Source organism: Schistocerca serialis, chromosome 2 (assembly GCF_023864345.2).
Source record: "Schistocerca serialis cubense isolate TAMUIC-IGC-003099 chromosome 2, iqSchSeri2.2, whole genome shotgun sequence".
In the NCBI taxonomy this organism is placed as follows: Eukaryota; Metazoa; Arthropoda; class Insecta; order Orthoptera; family Acrididae; genus Schistocerca; species Schistocerca serialis.
Genome location: NC_064639.1, coordinates 174,950,195 through 174,968,822, shown reverse-complemented (window position 1 = coordinate 174,968,822; position 18,628 = coordinate 174,950,195). Strand labels below are relative to the sequence as shown.

General features: G+C 46.5%; 1 non-coding gene across 1 annotated transcript; it reads left to right on the top strand.

Moving 5' to 3' along the window:
• The first annotated feature begins 11,883 nt into the window (after positions 1-11,883).
• Positions 11,884-11,958, top strand: Trnas-aga (transfer RNA serine (anticodon AGA)). The gene has a single exon. It is a non-coding gene; the product is annotated as a tRNA-Ser (tRNA).
• Positions 11,959-18,628: the final 6,670 nt, after the last annotated feature.

Below are 18,628 nucleotides of genomic sequence, written 5' to 3'. Positions count from 1 at the left end.
TCTGGTGCGTCGCATGGTACACCCCAGGTGTTACATGCTTCACCCACTGCCCCTGCTGCCGAGACATCTTCGCGGGTACCGGGTGCGGTTGGGTCAGCCTCTCCCCAAGGGGAGTGGCGGGTTCAACGGCGTTCGCGGCGCACGAGGCGGAGGGTCAATGTGGAGGCTAGCCGTGTGGCATCGCCCGCTCTGCCTGTGAGTGAACATGTGGCCGCTCCTTCAGCAAGGCCCGAGCAAGCACGCGGGGGGAGGGGTTTATTAGTTATTGGGAGCTCCAATGTTAGGTGGGTGATGGAGCCCCTTAGGGAAATAGCGGAAAGGTCGAGGAAGAAGACCAGTGTCCAGTCTGTCTGCTTGCCGGGGGGTCTCATCCGAGATGTGGAGGAGGCCCTGCCGGCGGCGATAGGAAGCACTGGGCGCACCTGACTGCAAATTGTTGCTCATGTCGGCACCAATGACTCCTGCCGGAAGCAGCTACAACGGTAGCGGAGTACGTGTGGAGTGCACATGTGGGTTTTTTAGGTTAGAGAATTCCCTCCCTAAGCCCGACAAGACGCCTCCTGAGACGCGGCAAGGTAGGAGTAGGTAAAATGCAACAGGGAATAACAATATTAATGTGCTAATAGTAAACTGCAGGAGCGTCTATAGAAAGGTCCCAGAACTGCTCTCATTAATAGTCACAATGCCCATATAGTACTAGGGACAGAAAGTTGGCTGAAACGAGACGTAAACAGTAATGAAATCCTAAACTCAGATTGAAATGTATACCGCAGAGACAGGCTGGACACTGAAGGGGGAGGCGTGTTTATAGCGATAAGAAGTGCAATAGTATCGAAGGAAATTGACGGAGATTCGAAATGTGAAATAATTTGGGTGAAGGTCACGGTTAAAGCAGGCTCAGACATGGTAATTGGATGTCTCTATAGGCCTCCTGGCTCAGCAGCTGTTGTGGCTGAGCACCTGAAGGATAATTTGGAAAATATTTAGAGTTGCTATCCCCACCATGTTATAGTTCTGGGTGGAGATTTTAATTTGCCCGATATAGACTAGGAGACTGAAACGTTCACAACGGGTGGCAGCGACAAAGAATCCAGTGAAATTTTTTAAAAGTGATTTATCTGAAAACTACCTTGAGCAGTTAAACAGGGAACCGATTCGTGGCGATAACATGTTAGACCTTCTGGTGACAAACAGACCCGAACTATTTGAAACAGTTAACGCAGAACAGGGAATCAGCGTTCATAAATCGGTTACTGCATCGATGATTTCAGCCGTAAACAGAAATATTAAAAAATCTAGGAAGATTTTTTCTGTTTAGCAAAAGTAACAAAACGCAGATTACAGAGTACCTGACGGCTCAACACAAAAGTTTTGTCTCAAGAACAGATAGTGTTGAGGATCAGTGGACAAAGTTCAAAACCATCGTAGAATATGCGTTAGATGAGTATGTGCCAAGCAAGATCGTAAAAAATGGAAAAGAGCCACCGTGGTACAACAACCGAGTTAGAAAACTGCTGCGGAAGCAAAGGGAACTTCACAGCAAACATAAACATAGCCAAAGCCTTGCAGACAAACAAAAATTACGCGAAGCGAAATGTAGTGTGAGGAGGGCTATGCGAGAGGCGTTCAATGAATTCGAAAGTAAAGTTCTATGTACTGACTTGGCAGAAAATCCTAAGAAATTTTGGTCTTACGTCAAAGCGTTAGGTGGATCAAAACAAAATGTCCAGACACTCTGTGACCAAAATGGTACTGAAACAGAGGATGACAGACTAAAGGCCGAAATACTAAACGTCTTTTTCCAGAGCTGTTTCACAGAGGAAGACTGCACTGTAGTTCCTTCTCTAGATTGTCGCACAGATGACAAAATGACAGATATCGAAATAGACGACAGAGGGATAGAGAAACAATTAACATCGCTCAAAAGAGGAAAGGCCGCTAGACCTGATGGGATACCAGTTCGATTTTACACTTAGTACGCGAAGGAACTTGCCCCCCTTCTTGCAGCGGTGTACCGTAGGTCTCTAGAAGAGCGTAGCGTTCCAAAGGATTGGAAAAGGGCACAGGTCATCCCCGTTTTCAAGAAGGGACGTCGAACAGATGTGCAGAACTATAGACCTATATCTCTAACGTCGATCAGTTGTAGAATTTTGGATCATGTATTACGTTCAAGTATAATGACTTTTCAGGGAACTAGAAATCTACTCTGTAGGAATCAGCATGGGTTTCGAAAAAGACGGTCGTGTGAAACCCAGCTCGCGCTATTCGTCCACGAGACTCAGAGGGCCATAGACACGGGTTCACAGGTAGATGCCGTGTTTCTTGACTTCCGCGAGGCGTTCGATACAGTTCCCCACAGTCGTTTAATGAACAAAGTAAGAGCACATGGACTATCAGACCAATTGTGTGATTGGAATGAAGAGTTCCTAGATAACAGAACGCAGCATGTCATTCTCAATGGAGAGAAGTCTTCCGAAGAATAAGAGTGATTTCAGGTGTGCCGCAGGGGAGTGTCGTAGGACCCTTGCTATTCACAGTATACATAAATGACTTTGTGGATGACATCGGAAGTTCACTGAGGCTTTTTGCAGATGATGCTGTGGTGTATCGAGAGGTTGTAACAATGGAAAATTGTACTGAAATGGAGGAGGATCTGCAGCGAATTGATGCATGGTGCAGGGAATGGCAATTGAATCTCAATGTAGACAAGTGTAATGTGCTGCGAATACATAGAGATATAGATCCCTCATCATTTAGCTACAAAATAGCAGGTCAGCGACTGGAAGCAGTTAATTCCATAAACTATCTGGGAGTAGGCATTAGGAGTGATTTAAAATGGAATGATCATATAAAGTTGATCGTCGGTAAAGCAGATGCCAGACTGAGATTTATTCGAAGAATCCTAAGGAAATGCAGTCCGAAAACAAAGGAAGTAGGTTACAGTACGCCTGTTCGCCCAATGCTTGAATACTGCTCAGCAGTGTGGAATCCGTACCAGATAGAATTGATAGAAGAGATAGAGAAGATCCAACGGAGAGCAGCGCGCTTCGTTACAGGAACATTTAGTAATCGCGAAAGCGTTACGGAAATGATAGATAAACTCCAGTGGAAGACTCTGCAAGAGAGACGCTTGGTAGCTCGATACGGGCTTTTGTTGAAGTTTCGAGAACATACCTTCACCGAGGAGTCAAGCAGTATATTGCTCCCTGCTACGTATACCTCGCTAAGAGACCATGAGGATAAAATCAGAGAGATTAGAGCCCACACAGAAGCATACCGACAATCCTTCTTTCCACGGTCAATACGATACTGGAATGGAAGGGAGAACCGATAGAGGTACTCAAGGTACCCTCCACCACACACCGTCAGGTGGCTTGCGGAGTATGGATTTAGATGTAGATGTAGATGTAGATGCATTCCACCATTCCACACTTTCAAACAACAGCAAGAGCAATGGAACGAGTGGCATACTCAGTTCAGTGCTCATTGTGCTACTCAACAATTGCAGGGTACTGTGTAACGTTTTTGTTTACTGCCTAGTTGAGAAGCTTTTCTGGACTATTAGGCCGGAGTTGCTAGTTTTTGAAGATTTAGTTTTCGCTCTCACTATGTATTACGACGTTCAAATGGTTCAAATGGCTCTGAGCACTATGGGACTAGACCCCCCTTTCTCCCTTCGCTTTTCCTCTCCTTCCCCCTTTTTTTTGTTGTCCCATCATCTGTCCAGTTTCCCCCCACCTGCTCTCGGCTGTGGTATGTCACATTTGCCACCCTTTTAGCGCAGTGTTCCAGTGAATGTTCAGTGTTGTTCGTCTTTCTCGTGTTGCGAACAGAAACCATGCTGTCGCTGGGTGTGAATTTTATGACTTTTGCGAACAGAAACCAGACTGCCGCAGTGTTTTTTAATTGTCTGTCTATTATTTTACCTGTCTGCTTCGTATGTATTTTATTCGCATCACCATCCCTTTGTTCTTTTTAAGTTCCACCATTTTGTTTTCGCCATGTTACTATTTGAGTCCCCGATTTTATCAGCTGTTTTTATTATTTATTCTCTTCATCTTTTTAAAACAAAGTCTGTAGCCTGAAGAGCGGCATACTAAGCTGCTGCCAGCCCGCCCCCTTCGGGGGGATCGAAATTAAATAAAGAAAAAAATATGGCACCTAACATCTCAGATCATCATTCCCCTAGAACTTAGAACTACTTAAACCTAACTAACCTAAGGACATCACACACATCCATGCCCGAGGCAGGATTCGAGCCTGCGTCCGTAGCGGTCGCGCGGTTCCAGACTGAAGCGCCTAGAACCGCTCGGTGTATTACAAGTATCAGGTACAGGTTGCTGCAGCTCGTTACAAGCTCTTTTGAGTGCGGAAAAAGCCAAAACAGACATACAGTCAATGGGTCATTGAACATCAGGGTTTGACTAGATACTGTCATTTTCCTTTTAGCTGTGGGCAGTACTATAGTGCAGTGATTTGTGCAGCAATCAAGTACAGTGTGTGACGCAGTAGGATTCGTGAGCAACTTCTTGAACGTTCTGATCCTACTATGGAACAAGTGTTACAAATTATTGAGCATCAGGACTCGTTTGAAGTGCTGTAGAAAACTTTGTGGTAGCTCCCACCTGCAGTGCAACACAAACTGACACACAGATACGACCTCGCGACCGACCACAGTTCGTAAACACTCCACCGCTCTGTGGACGGTGCAAGCAAGGGTCAGCCCGTTTGTCTTCTGTGAAATCATGTCCCCGCTGCTTTTCCACTGATAAAAGAGAAAACTGCCCTTCGCAGAAAATGACTTGTTTCTCTTTCGGGAAGCTACGTCATGTACAGTCTGCGTGTTTGGAAAAGAACTCTACCTCAGTGAATGTAGTTTCTTCTAAACTGGCTACCAATACTAGTAACGACCAAATGCAGGATGTGCCTTCACGCCACCGAAGCGCTGCGTTGCGACAATCAAATGGTTCCAATGGCTCTGAGGACTATGAGACTTAACTTCTGAGGTCATCAGTCCCCTAGAACTTAGAACTACTTAAACCTAACTAACCTAAGGACATCACACACATCCATGCCCGATGCAGGATTCGAACCTGCGACCGTAGCGGTCGCGTGGTTCCAGACTGTAGCGCTTAGAACCGCTCGGCCACTCCGGTCGGCAGCGACAGTCAAACAAACTGTTCATAAACTTAGTCATTATCGGACCCTGTGTGCGACTTGAGCTAGACACTGGGGCTTCCGTCACATTGCTTACTCGTGCCACTTGTGAACAGTTGGGGTCGCCACAGTTGACAATATCTCGCACGAAACTTACTGCGTGTAACAGTCAGGACATTCCTCTGCCTGGTACATGAAGTTTGCCTTCCAAATTCCGTTCTCACACCAGAACAGCGACATCAACGATTTTGCATTCGTGAGTCTAAGAAAATATTTTTGGGTTAGATTCACTGATCTGTTAGGCCTTCGTGTACTTTCTGTTTCTGCTTTCAACGCAAAAAGAAAGTTACACAATTGATTGAGGAGTTTCCTGATTTACGAGGGTTGGAACTTAAATAGTGGCAACTATTTATTCACAACCTATTCAAAAGAGTTACAGGCTCTGCTAACGTTATAATACGCCTCCCACATCGCTGGCAACAGGTTCTACACAACGCTGGTGACTACTTTGAAGGACAGTAACAGGTGCAAACATGTAACTCTTTTGTATCGGTTGTGAATAAATAGTTGCCACTATTTAAGTTCCAAGGCTGGTATTTTCTGAAGGACTTCGCATATATTGTGGCGTGAAGGACAATACGCTACCGAATGTTTTTCAAGTGCTTACCGTCTCTCATGAGCTTAGAGACAATGTTGAAAGTGAACATAAAGAATGTAAAAACAATGGTGCTACTGTCCCTAATCAAGCAAGCCGATGGGCTTGTCCCTTAGTAATCTTATCAAAGCCATCTGGCAGACTTCGTCTACGTGTTGACTTCATATCCACTGTGAATCCACAAACAATAATTGATACTTATCCGTTGCCTCATCCTGAGGATTTAACGGACAGGCTTGGTGCAGGCCGCAGTTTTTCAAAAACTGACTTACGCGATGCATATTAGGAAATTCTGCTAGACGAGGTGTCTCAGTAAGTGTTTGTGGTCAACACACATTTACGGTTGTTCAAATATTTGCGCTGGCCCTTTTCAGAGCTAATTATAAAAGCGTACTACAAATGTTCCATTCTGTTCAAATTACTTGGACGACATCGTGGTGTCAGGACGTACACCTGTGGAACTTGTCACTAACGTTCCTACACTTTTCAACTACTTTCAGCTGCAGGTTTGAAGTGTCACCTCGACGAATGTGCCTTTTTCAGACTGTAATTCAGACCTTAGACCACGTTCTTAATAGCAAAGTGTTCATCCACTTCACTCACATTTGCTGGCCATCCGGGCCCTTCCTGCCTCGCGGAACGTGACGCAATTGCAGTCAGTTCTCGGGAAGACGACACATTATATCCCGATTATACCCAAAGTCGCCAGATCGCGGCTCCGTTGCATCATTTGCGCCGGAAGAATGTGCCTATTGTTTGGACCGAAGAGTTTCAGAATGCATTCCAGAAACATAAAAATGACCATTTGATTGGCAAATGCCTTGTCCATTTCGACCCTGCTAAGCCTATGGTTTTGGCAGTGGACACTTCTTCGCACGAGATACGAGCTGTGCTCTCGCACTGACTGGGGTCGTAAGACAGGCCGATTACTTTCGCTTCCGCATTATTGAGCAAGACTCTATGTATCTACAGCAAATAGAGAAGGAAGTGCTCGCTATTATTTGTGGCGTGATAAAGTTTCATCGTTATGCGTTTGGTCGGAAGTTTTGCCAGTGACGGACCATAAGCCACTTCAGTCTTTGTGTCATCCGTTCCACCACGCACGTTTCTGACGCCGATACATTGGCCTTTGCTGTTGTCACACTATCAGTATGTCAAAGCATGCGAATGCTGACTCCCTTTCTAGCCTTCCTGTTCTTCCTGTTTCTGAATTCGATGCTACTGCCGCATCTTGTTGTCAGATCGATGCATACGACACTTAACTTCTACAGCCTTTTCCAATGTTCTATAGGAAAACAGCACAGGCCACAATAGCAGACCCTGACTTGCAAGTTTTGTTGCACTACATCAGAGCTGCTTGGCCTCGTTCAGTGAAAAACAATCAGATTGGTTTTTGGTTTGTTGGAGGAAGGAGACCAGACAGCGAGGTCATCGGTCTCATCAGATTAGGGAAGAACGGGGAAGGAAGTCGGCCGTGCCCTTTGAAAGGAACCATCCCGGCATTTGCCTGGAGCGATTTAGGGAAATCACGGAAAACCTAAATCAGGATGGCCGGACGCGGGATTGAACCGTCGTCCTCCCGAATTCGAGTCCAGTGTCTAACCACTGCGCCACTTCGCTCGGTAAAAAAAAAAAAAAAAAAAAAAAAAAAAAAAAAAAAAAAAAAAAAAAAAAACAATCAGAGTTGTTTTGTATAGTCAGAAGTGTTCTGTACGTCGATATTTTGCTTGTCGTCAAGCCTCTCCGTCCAGCCCGGTATGACTTTACGGCGGAATGACTCTGGACAATCGCGTGTGCTTATTCATAAAGCGTTGCAAAAGGAGTTGTTGCGATTGTCCCACTAAGGACACTGGACCAAAGAAGTTGGCGCTTCGGGAGTATACACTACTGGCCATTAAAATTGCTACACCAAGAAGAAATGCAGATGATAAACGGGTATTCATTGGATGAATATATTATACTACAACTCACATGTGATTACATTCTCACGCAATTTGGGTGCATAGATCCTGAGAAATCAGTACGCAGAACGACCACCTCTGGCCGTAATGACGGTCTTGATAAGCCTGGGCATTGAGTCAAACAAAGCTTGGATGGCGTGTACAGGTACAGCTGCCCATGCAGCTTCAACACGACACCACAGTTCATCCAGAGTAGTGACTGGCGTATTGTGACGAGCCAGTTGCTCGGCCACCATTGACCAGACGTTTCCAATTGGTGAGAGATCTGGAGAATGTGCTGGCCAGAGCAGCAGTCGAACATTTTCTGTATCCCGTACAGTACCTGCAACATGCGGTCGTGCATTATCCTGCTGAAACGTAGGGTTTCGCAGGGATCGAATGAAGGGTAGAGCCACGGGTCGTAACACATCTGAAATGCAACGTCCACTGTTCAAAGTGCCGTCAATGCGAACAAGACGTGTAACCAATGGCACCCCATACCATCACGCCGGGTGATACGCCAGTATGGCGATGACGAATACACGCTTCCAATGTGCGTTCACCGGGATGTCGCCAAACACGGATGCGACCATAATGGTGCTGTAAACAGAACATGGATTCATCCGAAAAAATGACGTTTTGCCAATCGTGCATCCAGTTTCATCGTTGAGTACACCATCGCAAGCGCTCCTGTCTGTGACGCAGCGTCTAGGGTAACCGCAGCCATGGTCTCCGAGCTAGTGGTCCATGCTGCTGCAAGCGTCGTCGAACTGTTCGTGTAGATGGTTGTTGTCTTGCAAACGTCCCCATCTGTTGACTCAGGGATCGAGACGTGGCTGCACGGTCCGTTACAGCCATGCGGATAAGATGCCTGTCATCTCGACTGCTAGTGATACGAGGCCGTTAGGATCCAACACGAAGTTCCGTATTACCCTCATGAACCCACCGATTCCATATTCTGCTAACAGTCACTGGATCTCGACTAACGCGAGCAGCAGTGTTGCGATAGGATAAACCGCAATCGCGATAGGCTACAATCCGACCTTTATCAAAGTCGGGAACGTGATGGTACGCATTTCTCCTCCTTACACGAGGCATCACAACAACGTTTCACCAGGCAACGCCGCTCAACTGCTTTTTGTGTATGAGAAATCGATTGGAAACTTTCCTCATGTCCGCACGTTGTAGGTGTCACCACCGGCGCCAACCTTGTGTGATCGCCCTGAAAAGCTAATCATTTGCATGTCACAGCATCTTCTTCCCGTCGGTTAAATTTCGCGTGTGTAGCACGTCATCTTCATGGTGTAACAATTTTATTTGGCCAGTAGTGTACTTGGCGGGCACGAACGCCCACACTCAATTGATGACGTCACAGTGTCGCGCTTGTCCCGAAAATTTATCGGCCCCGCCGAAAACGTTTCCAGCTTGGCCAATGTCTCAATCACCGTGGCAACGAGTGCATATTGACTTTAATGGTCCCTTTTGGAACAGTTGTTGGCTGTGAACTAATATGTGGTTGCAGTCCCCACGAAATCGATTACGTCGCGTAGTACCGTTGACACTTTGTCATCTATTTTTTTGCCCGGAAGGTTTGCACGAGGTGTTGGTTGCAGTCAACGGATCACAGTTTACGGCTCAGGACTTTGAACAGTTTTACACGGACAATGGTATCACTACTCTTGACAGTGCTCCGTTTCGTCCTCGGTCTGCGCGTGCATTCAAGCAACAGATGAACAAACTACGTGCCTCCCACACACGGGAGTGAGCTGCTACTCTTCCTCGGAACGCAACGCTCCCAGCTCGGCGATAGTCCGTCGCTGGTGGGGCTTCTACACTCCTGGAAATTGAAATAAGAACACCGTGAATTCATTGTCCCAGGAAGGGGAAACTTTATTGACACATTACTGGGGTCAGATACATCACATGATCACACTGACAGAACCACAAGCACATAGACACAGGCAACAGAGCATGCACAATGTCGGCACTAGTACAGTGTATATCCACCTTTCGCAGCAATGCAGGCTGCTATTCTCCCATGGAGACGATCGTAGAGATGCTGGATGTAGTCCTGTGGAACGGCTTGCCATGCCATTACCACCTGGCGCCTCAGTTGGACCAGCGTTCGTGCTGGACGTGCAGACCGCGTGAGACGACGCTTCATCCAGTCCCAAACATGCTCAATGGGGGACAGATCCGGAGATCTTGCTGGCCAGGGTAGTTGACTTACACCTTCTAGAGCACGTTCCGTGGCACGGGATACATGCGGACGTGCATTGTCCTGTTGGAACAGCAAGTTCCCTTGCCGGTCTAGGAATGGTAGAACGATGGGTTCGATGACGGTTTGGATGTACCGTGCACTATTCAGTGTCCCCTCGACGATCACCAGTGGTGTACGGCCAGTGTAGGAGATCGCTCCCCACACCATGATGCCGGGTGTTGGCCCTGTGTGCCTCGGTCGTATGCAGTCCTGATTGTGGCGCTCACCTGCACGGCGCCAAACACGCATACGACCATCATTGGCACCAAGGCAGAAGCGACTCTCATCGCTGAAGACGACACGTCTCCATTCGTCCCTCCATTCACGCCTGTCGCGACACCACTGGAGGCGGGCTGCACGATGTTGGGGCGTGAGCGGAAGACGGCCTAACGGTGTGCGGGACCGTAGCCCAGCTTCATGGAGACGGTTGCGAATGGTCCTCGCCGATACCCCAGGAGCAACAGTGTCCCTAATTTGCTGGGAAGTGGCGGTGCGGTCCCCTACGGCACTGCGTAGGATCCTACGGTCTTGGCGTGCATCCTTGCGTCGCTGCGGTCCGGTCCCAGGTCGACGGGCACGTGCACCTTCCGCCGACCACTGGCGACAACATCGATGTACTGTGGAGACCTCACGCCCCACGTGTTGAGCAATTCGGCGGTACGTCCACCCGGCCTCCCTCATGCCCACTATACGCCCTCGCTCAAAGTCCGTCAACTGCACATACGGTTCACGTCCACGCTGTCGCGGCATGCTACCAGTGTTAAAGACTGCGATGGAGCTCCGTATGCCACGGCAAACTGGCCGACACTGACGGCGGCGGTGCACAAATGCTGCGCAGCTAGCGCCATTCGACGGCCAACACCGCGGTTCCTGGTGTGTCCGCTGTGCCGTGCGTGTGATCATTGCTTGTACAGCCCTCTCGCAGTGTCCGGAGCAAGTATGGTGGGTCTGACACACCGGTGTCAATGTGTTCTTTTTTCCATTTCCAGGAGTGTACATCGTTGGCGCCACTGCACACTGTTCGTGTTGCTGCATCCACCAGAGCGCCCGGCAACTCCCATGTTCCGAAGTATTGCTTTTCAGAGTTTTTGGTCGCACCATTCACTGAGAGAGAAGAACGATTCTTCGAAATTTGGGAGCTTGGATGTATTTACTTCAAGGACCTGCTGGCTTACTGCACCGCCTTCATAACCATATTGATGCTTGTCGAATGCGAGATTGTGTCCCGAGATTCGCATATTACTGGGATCTTGGGGCCGAGCCGGTCGACGCATACTACTGGGATCTTGCGTCGTCGACATAGTCGCCGCCGCCGGCGTCATCATCGCCACCCTCTCCGTTTTCAGTGGGACCGACTCAGGAAGAGGGTGGGCGCTGTTGGGGTTATCTGACCGCGTTCCCCTCGAGCGCAGGACATTTGTCGGTGCGCGGCCAGGGGCTCCGCGTCGGCCTCAATTGCGGCTCTCGGTTCCTCCGCCACCCAGCTTCCTGCCTCACCCTACCCCCCACCACCCAACTGTCGTAAAATGTCTCCCTGTATGAATATTGGGCGGGGGAGGGGGGGGGGAGGATGAATGTGCACTCCTAAGGCTTCGACTGCACACCGCACAGCGCAGCGCCGCGAAACTGCATCAAGAAGGCGCTGACCCGCGCGCCAATGAAAAAAGCGAGCAGTGCCAGACCCACACGAAGACAGAGTTCAGCGCCCCCTGTCAACGCTGACTTAACCAGCCTCCCATCACTGATCGGTCCAGTGTTTTCGCAGACTTTGAAAGCATCAGTACTGAGTAACATGAGAGCGTCTGTAAAGTTTGGAAGGTAGGAGACGAGATACTGGCAGAATTAAAGCTGTGAGGACGGGGTGTGAGTCGTGCTTGGGTAGCTCAGTTGGTAGAGCACTTGCCCGAGAAAGGCAAAGGCCCCGAGTTCGAGTCTCGGTCCGGCACATAGTTTTAATCTGGCAGGAAGTTTCATATCAGCGCACACTCCGCTGCAGAGTGAAAATCTCATTCTCAAGACGATACTTAGCCTACGTGTTGGGAGTAGAAATAGAGTGTCAAACTAACTGCATGAACGAGGCACAGTAAGGACATCAAGCCACTTCATAACGAGAAGTTAAGTTAAGTTTGTTTAGTTGTTAGAAATGAAGTGTTCTTTTAATCTGGAAGTGTATGGAGATCATTTTCGATTCCTGCCTCCAGTCACCGCAACTTTTCTCCTTCCTTGTGTCTGTGCTTACTCCCATGTTAGCCGACACAAAAATACTAATATTTATATTTATAAAATGAGGGACTCATGATATTTTTCAGGCTTGGTTGCATCACAAGTTTGGTGATTCTTTCAACGGATTCTGTGTCTCCGAGACAGTAAGAGCGGCCTGATGATTCACATTTGGAAATTTTCCCTTGTCTCATGGGGCAAATCTTTATAGTAAGCCCGTGGGCGAAACTAATGTTAGCTAAAGGTGTTGGTGAAGGCACCTGGACTGAAAGAATGTGAACATTGTAATTTAGGTGGCTAATCATGGATCCATGCGTCAGTGATTATGCTAAAGAACTTGCCCCCTTTCTATCAGCAATTTATCGTAGATCGCTGGAAGAACGTAAAGTACCTAGCGACTGGAAGAAAGCGCAGGTCGTTCCCATTTTCAAGAAGGGTCATAAATCAGATGCGAATAATTATAGGCCTATTTCGCTTACGTCAATCTGTTGTAGAATAATGGAACATGTTTTGTGTTCTCGTATTATGACGTTCTTAGATAATACAAATCTCCTTCATCATAACCAACATGGATTCCGCAAACAGAGATCATGTGAAACTCAGCTCGCCCAATTTGCCCAAGAAATTCACAGTGCCGTAGACACTGGCGAGCAGATTGATGCCGTATTCCTGGACTTCAGGAAGGCATTTGATACGGTTCCGCACTTACGTTTAGTGAAAAAAATACGAGCTTACGGAATATCGGACCAGGTTTGTGATTGGATTCAGGATTTCCTAGAAGAAAGAACACAACATGTCATTCTTAACGGTTCAAAATCTGCAGATGTAGAGGTAATTTCGGGAGTACCGCAGGGAAGCGTGATAGGACCTTTATTGTTTACAATATACATAAATGACGTAGTTGACAACATCGGTAGCTCCGTGAGGCTATTTGCAGATGACACGGTTGTCTACAAGAAAGTAGCAACATCAGAAGACTCGTACGTACTCCAGGAGGACCTGCAGAGGATTAATGCATGGTGCGACAGCTGGCAGCTCTCCCTAAACGTAGATAAATGTAATATAATGCGCATACATAGGGGCAGAAATCCATTCCAGTACGATTATGCCATAGGTGGTAAATCATTGGAAGCGGTAACGACCGTAAAATACTTAGGAGTTACTATCCGGAGCGATCTGAAGTGGAATGATCACATAAAACAAATAGTGGGAAAAGCAGGCGCCAGTTTGAGATTCATAGGAAGAATTCTAAGAAAATGTGACTCATCGACGAAAGAAGTAGCTTACAAAACGCTTGTTCGTCCGATTCTTGAGTATTGCTCATCAGTATGGGACCCTTACCAGGTTGGATTAATAGAAGAGATAGACATGATCCAGCGAAAAGCAGCGCGATTCGTCATGGGGACATTTAGTCAGCGCGAGAGCGTTACGGAGATGCTGAACAAGCTCCAGTGGCGGACATTTCAAGAAAGGCGTTACGCAATACGGAGAGGTTTATTACCGAAATTACGAGAGAGCACATTCCGGGAAGAGATGGGCAACATATTACTACCGCCCACATATATCTCGCGTAATGATCACAACGAAAAGATCCGAGAAATTAGAGCAAATACGGAGACTTACAAGCAATCGTTCTTCCCACGCACAATTCGTGAATGGAACAGGGAAGGGGGGATCAGATAGTGGTACAATAAGTACCCTCCGCCACACACCGTAGGGTGGCTCGCGGAGTATAGATGTAGATGTAGATGTAGAAATGGATCCCTCTTCACTTATGTGCTTTCCTTACTCATTGTTTAACTTTGACGTTCTGAATTGTTCTTACAAAATATAAACACTGTTTTGTTCCTAGGGCAACATTCTCACAATAAAAAAATTTTACTATGTTTTCTTTTAATTTTTTAATTTTACTAATACTATCGAAAATATTTACAGGGTTGTTTGCATTTAGTTACAATGGTTCACTGATAGGTGTTGTTAGTATGCGAATCTCTGATAAGCCACGACTGATATAAAACCGCGACTCTCTCAAAAATCAATAATGTTCTAGTGTTAACACTGTTTCGTTAGACAGGGAGCTTCACAGCTACAAATTAAGTTACATCAATTGTGATTACTTAAAAGCTACAATGAAAGCAGTTATACATATTACAGAATCAATGTTTCGAGAGAGTATCTCAATTAGAAAAATGAGGTGAGATTTCTCTAGTGTTGCCGTAAATATCTAAGTCACAGGTAATTCTGAAGAAAGTGTTGGCGAGGCCTCTCTGTTAAGCGACGGGAGGTCACATGATTTCAGCACATTTACACGCTTATTCCTCAAAACATCGTATGGCGCACGGAGGCGGGTGCCTTGTACTACTACTGGTAATTTCGTTTCCTGATCCACTCGCAAATAGAGCGAGGGAAAAAGACTGTCTATATGCCTCATAAGAGTCCTGATTACTCCTATCTTCGGATAATTACGGGAAATATGTTTCGGTTACCGCAGAATCTGTCTATAGACAGCTTCAAGTGCCGCTTCTCTTTATTTTCCCCGTAGTGGTTCAAATGGCTCTGTGCACTATGCGACTTAACTTCTAAGGTCATCAGTCGCCTAGAACTTAGAACTAATTAAACCTAACTAACCTAAGGACATCACACACATCCATGCCCGAGGCAGGATTCGAACCTGCGACAGTAGCGGTCACGCGGTTCCAGACTGAAGCGCCTAGAACCGCACGGCCACACTGGCCGGCTTCCCCGTAGTGTTTCGTTTTCCCTCCAGAGATTCAAATATTAGTTCACAAAGCATTTCCATAATAGTTGCATGTTGATCCAGCCTATCGGTAACAAATCCAGCGGCTTGCCTCAGAATTGCTTGGATGCCTTCCTTTGATCCGATATAGTGTGGATTCCAAACACTCGAGCAGCACTCAAGGATTGGTCTTACTAGCGACTTATATGTGGTCTTCTTTATGGAGGAGCTGCGTTTTCCTAAAATTCTTCCAATTAACTGAAGTCGACCAATCGTCTTCCCTACTACACCAGTAACGTGCTCGCTCAGTTTCATATCGCTTTGCTGCCTTACGCCTAGTCGTTCATTACGTCAAGCAGCATACAACCATTATAGTTTTTGAACGTTATGTGATTGCTTTTCCTACTCACCTGCCTTAACGTACAGTTATAACAAGCTGTCATTCATCACACCAGCTGGAAACTTCAATTAAGTCGTCGCGTAACCTTCTACCATCACTCCAGTATCTCTGCGAATGAATCATCAAGTTGTGTTAAAACCACTCCCATAGTTAGGACGGTCGGGCTCGCTCGGTAATAACAAGAACTGTTACGTCAATGTTACTATCAAAATACGCGCGATAAGGATATCAGGATACCAGACTAGTACAATGATAATCAATAATGAACGACAAATAAGCGGTGTTTTACGTGGCGACCAGTAAACAGAGCCGCTTCCGAATCTGTCAGAGCGACAGCTAAAGCACTCTCGAACACGTGTCCCCGACCAAAACCGATTTGGCACTGACCCGCTAACAGGATTTGTGCTCTGGGCACGCGGTTGACGAGGCTAAATGGCGCTTTTGTGGTGCCTCTGCAACCTGGGGGCTGTGAAGCTGCCGCGATTGCTCCGCGTGGCCAGCGTATTGACAGCGTGACCATTATGTGGTATTCATTAGTAGCTGCAGCTGTTTCAAATTCCAGTGAATGCCTCCGCAGTTAATGAAAGCCTGTGTGTGGTTATTATTTCAGGTGCTGTTAATGTACTGAAACGAAGAATGCAAAAACGTACGAACGAAGTTTCAGTAAAGAACACACATTGAAGAAGGCTCTGAGCACTATGGGACTTAACATCCATGGTCATCAGTCCCCTAGAACTCAGAACTACTTAAACCTAACTAACCTAAGGACAGCACACAACACCCAGCCATCACGAGGCAGAGAAAATCCCTGACCACGCCGGGAATCGAACCCGGGAACCCGGGCGTGGGAAGCGAGAACGCTACCGTACGACCACGAGATGCGGGCATTGAAGAAGGAAATAGGTTAAATTGACATGGGTGAGAAACACCACTTCCGCGTAATATTTCATTTTCTACACTCGCACACATACTGTATCCATACCACTTACAGCCACAGCCACTTACAGTCACTGTCGGCACCTGATTTTCAAGCACAGTTACTGTATTTTGCCTTTGTATTTGAACGGCGACTCACTAAGAGAGCAACAGTGAGTAGTGTTGCCAACACTACACACATGTTGAACACACAATGGACAGTTCAAGTGAAGTGTTGTAATTAGCATGAGTGGAAAAACGCCGGAAATGGGCCATCTGAAGTATGGGAACCGAATGAACAGATCTCCAGGACCACGCACGTGGACTACTAACACTGGAAATCGCCACGGAAAGTGCTTCATAAATAGAAGACGAGAAACGTATTTGGCAAAAAACAAATTGCCCTTCATTTAGATCCAAAAACGGAACATATCTCCATGAATACTAAAGTGATCCGACATTTCGGCTGTGTTGCAGCGGCCTTCCTCAGAGAAATGTGTGATTGTCTCGGGAATAGGTGCCTCCCTACCGCTACACCTTCATCTTCATGATTATTCTTCAATTTACTATCAAGTGCCTGACCCAGGGTTCATCGTACCACCTTGAAGCTACTTCTCTACCGTTGCACTCTCGAAGAGCACCAGCGAAAAACGAACATACAAACCATTCCGTGCGAGCTCTGACTTCTCTTGTTTAATTATGATGATAATTTCTCCCTATGTAGGTGAGTGTCAACAAAATATTTTCGCATTAGCAGGGGAAACATGATGATTGAATTTTCGTGAGAAGATCCTGCCGCATCGAAAAACGCCTTTATTTTAATAACTGCCACCCGAATGTGCGTATCATGTCCGTGCCGTTCTCTACCCGATTTCGCGATAATACGAAACGAGCTATCCTTTTCTTTGTCTTCCATCAATACTATCTTGACCGGGTCCAACACCGAGCTGTAATCCTTCAGAATATTACGAACGTGCGTAGCGTACGGAGTCTATTTAGTAGACCTGTTGCCTCTTCTAAGTGTTGTCCCAGTTAATCGCAGTATTTGGATCACTTTCTCCGCAACATTATGCGCATGGTCATTCCGATTTAAGTTATTCATAATTTTAATCCTTAAGTAAGATCAGTAACAACAGAGGGGCTATAACAAATGGCTTTGAGCACTATGGGACTTAACTTCTAAGGTCATCAGTCCCCTAGAACCTAACTAACCTAAGGACATCACACACATACATGCCAGATGTAGGATTCGAACCTGCGACCGTAGCGGTCGCGCGGTACCAGACTGTTGTGCCCAGAACCGCTCTGCCATTCCGGCCAGCAGGGGCTATAACACTTCCTTGGAGATCGCCAGATATATCTTATGTTGTACTGCATGACTTTTCGTCAGTTACTACGAACCATGACCTTTATGACAGGAAAACAGGAATCCAGTCGCACAACTTAGACGATACATTGTAGAAACACTGTTTGATTAAAAGTCATTAGTGAGGAATGATGTCAAAAGACTCCTGGAAATTCAAAAATAGGGAACCAGTATGATATCTCAGATCGATGGCAGTCTTTCTTCATGAGAAGAAAGAGAAAGTTGTATTTCACTAGAACGATATTTTCTGAATCCTTGTTGGCTATTTATTAGTAAATCGTTTTCTTCGAGGTAAATTATAATGTTTGAACACAGCATATGTTAGAAAATCATACCGAAAATCGCCGTTACTGATACGTGTCTGTAATTCAGCTGATTACTCCTATATCCCTTCTTGGGTATTGCTGTGACCTGTGCACTTTCCTACGGTCGCAGGTTCGAATCCTGCCTCGGGCATGGATGTGTGTGATGTCCTTAGGTTAGTTAGGTTTCAGTAGTTCTAAGTTCTAGGGGACTGATGACCTCAGAAGTTAAGTCCCATAGTGCTCAGAGCCATTTTTGAACCTCCTTCAGAGACTGCTGAACAGGGAAGCTTCCTGGCTGAAACTTGGTGTGCGTTGTTTATAAAGACGTTACTAAATAAACGTGAGCTAGATACGCGACTGTGGTGCCATCTCTCGGACTTTGCACGGACTTCCCCCTCGTACATCTACTTTTAAGTCACTCACGTTGGCAGTTGTTCTTCATTCGAGTTCTGGAATACATATTAGGTTGTTGCATACGTTCTTAAAGTTTTAGTTTTGCATGATGGTATCCCGGTCGCTATGGGTTTATTTATCGATTTTAATTTTTTGTTATAGTTCACTGTAACCATTTGCGTGTAAAAATTATAATTTTGTCATTTAGAGGTAGTAAGTGGAGCTGTGAGCGCTAGAAAATCAAGTGCCAAGTGAAGAAATCTGAACATTTCCGAAGTAT